Below are 3,126 nucleotides of genomic sequence, written 5' to 3' on the forward strand. Positions count from 1 at the left end.
AGGCTGGATTCGTCGACGCGGTGGTTAGTACATGCTGGATTATCGCATGAGAAGGCGACTTGAAAGTAAGAATATATGTTACATAAATTTACTTAAGTAATAACTGTAAAGCATTATAGCAGCAGGTAGCTGGAAAAGAAGAAATTCTCTATTCATTCTTTGGAAACGTGTTCTTTGGAAACGTGTCTGGGCACGTGTAATCTACTCTACGTAAACTAAATACGAACTAGACTGTAATGTGAAGATGAAATGATTTTTAATATATTTCTGGTTTGACAATGGCTGCTGGAAAAGTAGCGGTCCTACTGCGTAAACTACAACATAAGTGGGTCACGCGAGAAAATCACGCATACATACACACGCACACGCACGCACGCACGCACGCACGCACACACACGTGCGCGCGCGGACACACGGAGTCACACAAACACTCACACTCACACACATTCTCCCGGACATTCACATACATACATACACACGCGCGCACGCACGCACACACACACGCACGCGCGCACACAAACACACACGCACACACACACATGCGCGCACAGACACACGGAGTTACACAAACACTCACACTCACACACATTCTCATACATACATACACACGCGCGCACGCACTCACTCTCATGCATGTACACACAAACATGCACACATGCCACGCAGCCACACATGCACGAACACACATGCAAACGCACGCGCACACATAAACGCGCGCACACGCACAGGCGTACACATGTACGAACGCACACGCAAGCACACGTACACACACAGACACATGTACGTACGCGCCCGCGCACGCACCTAAACACACCCGTGCTTACGTACGCACGAACGCAGTTATAAACCGGAAAAATAAATATAGTTTTGATATTGTTCAGCGGTTAGCTAGGCGTACTGTTCATATTTGTCTCTTGTATGAGATTTACAGACAGGGGAAGCTGCTGTATTTGAGGTGCGGGCTTCCCCGGTAGAGAATATAGTCCTTATCATTCTTGTCATGGCAATGGCCTCGAGGGGTGGGGGAGGTAGGAGAAGGTGGCCGGTGCCCCCTGAATTTTGGATGATAAAAAATATATACAACTATTAAATGCAAATAGGAAAATTTTAAAAGTTGATGTAAGTAAATTAATGTCAATGTAAATATAAATGTCGATGAATAATAGAAAATAAACCCTAACCGTAATCCATGCATGATGCCTACATGTGGTTTATTTTCTTGAAGCCGTTAAATATATTACCTTGTGATTCATTGCTCAATAAGTTCATGAAATTTTGCTTCCCTTCAATAATTTTATCAAGCTACGCCCCCTGGTTGTTCACTTACATGTTAGTGTAGAAGGTAATGTTAACTCTTTTTTCCTCTTGATCACCCCCCACCCCCACCCACCCACACACATGTGCAGGTCACGGGAGGACCTGGTAAGAAAACACTCAGTGAGGTCGCTTTGCTCCGATTTAATGGTCAGAATTCACGAGAGAACGCCATAGCAATTTCAACTTTGGCTAAATCATTGTTCTTCCAACAAAAATTTCTCGAAAATAAATAATTTATCACCTCCGTGCTATATTATTAGACCCCATGCATCTCCTACGCCTTTCTACTTTAACCAATATCCCATCCTGCTCCCAACCCACCGACATTCTTTATTCGAAGCATTGACTTAGTGTAAAATCATGGCAATAATGTAACGCAGAGCTCTTTCTAGAGAAAGATTCATTACGATATCCCGTACATATACCAACAAGTTTATTTTAACATTTGATTGTGTTGTATATTGTTCGGTTTATAGTAGAATATATTGATCCTAACACGTTTCTAATCTTCCTCCTAGGAACCCGCGGCTGAGAGACGAACCTTCTACAACGTGCTAGTCTTCTCTGCGATCGTGGCGCCCCCATGCGGACCTTCACCGACAACAGCAACGACTTGTCCATTATGTTATACGCGATATAAGAAACTAGCTTAAGTAACTGTACTAACTGGAGCTTACTATAGTATGCTCTGTTTCATATGCTACCCCCTCAGTCTCATCTCCTACCCATCAGTTTCTTCTACTACCTATCAGTTTCTTCTACTACCTCTCAGTTTCTTCTACTACCACTCATGCAGTACAATCTATTACCTATTAGTTGCAGTAGCAGGACCGTAAACTGAGCAAATTCTTCGGGGAAGGGGCGCAAAATTTCATGACGCGGTGTGTAATGATCACAGGTCCGTAGCGAATCATTCCAGGAGGGGTGGGTCTTTTTCATCAGGTGGGCTTTTGGAGCCAGCTGCTGGGTCTGCAGGGGCGGATTGACGTTGTGAAACCCGTGGTAGGGGGTCAGGGGTCGTGAAAATGTTTTTTTTAAATTAAACCTCATCGTAGATGCAATTTGTCCTAAAAGAATTACGCTTGTTGGGAAGGAAAACACACCAGAACATACGAATATATATATATATACATTTATTTAATTAGACCGGCTGCATCCCCCTTTGAATCCGCGCATGGTCTATGTACTGCATCAACGCGATCATGCCACAGATACACTCTAAATTATTGTAGAATATTTCACTTGGGAATGAGCTGTGTACAATTAGGTACAAACTAGGGCACAACATTGGCATAAAGTCAATCATTTTGTTTTGCTCCAAAAGCTAGGGGTCAGCTGCCCCCATCCATTCCCCCAGAGGCTACGGCCCTGCTACCCCTTAGTTTCCTCTAGTACCTCTCAGTTTCTCTCTTTTCTCGTCTACTACCTCTCAGTCTCATCTAGTAATTCAGTCTCATCTACTATCCCTTCACTCTTATACTTTATTATCTCATACCCTCACTCTTATCTCATACCCTCACTCTTATCTCATACCCTCACTCTTATTTCATAGCCTTAGTTTACATACTAGGTTGTCGTGATGTCGAATCTTTGTAGTCGTTCATATATTAGTCAGTCAATCGTATATAAATCCATATCAATAGTCAGTCAATCATATATAAATCCATATAAATAGTCAGTCAGTCGTATATTAGTTCATATCAATAGTCAGTCAATCATATATAAATCCATATCAATAGTCAGTCAATCATATATAAATCCATATCAATAGTCAGTCAATCATATATAAATCCATATCAATAGTCAGTC

At 42.3% G+C, this 3,126-nt stretch overlaps 2 long non-coding RNA genes across 2 annotated transcripts in view; one reads left to right on the plus strand and one right to left on the minus strand.

The window, feature by feature from the left end:
* LOC106817528 overlaps window positions 1–3,126 on the plus strand; it is a 9,066-nt gene that overhangs the window by 1,498 nt on the left and 4,442 nt on the right. Inside the window, exon 3 of the long non-coding RNA XR_001395071.1 lies at window positions 3–65. This is a non-coding gene — a long non-coding RNA (uncharacterized LOC106817528). The remainder of the gene's footprint in view (window positions 1–2; window positions 66–3,126) is intronic.
* On the minus strand, window positions 2,354–3,073 carry LOC106817527. Its single transcript, XR_001395070.1, has 2 exons — window positions 2,851–3,073; window positions 2,354–2,819 (listed from the first exon to the last, which is right to left on the minus strand). It is a non-coding gene; the product is annotated as an uncharacterized LOC106817527 (long non-coding RNA).

The sequence above is a fragment of the Priapulus caudatus genome, unplaced genomic scaffold (genome assembly GCF_000485595.1).
Source record: "Priapulus caudatus unplaced genomic scaffold, Priapulus_caudatus-5.0.1 Scaffold1756, whole genome shotgun sequence".
In the NCBI taxonomy this organism is placed as follows: Eukaryota; Metazoa; Priapulida; class Priapulimorpha; order Priapulimorphida; family Priapulidae; genus Priapulus; species Priapulus caudatus.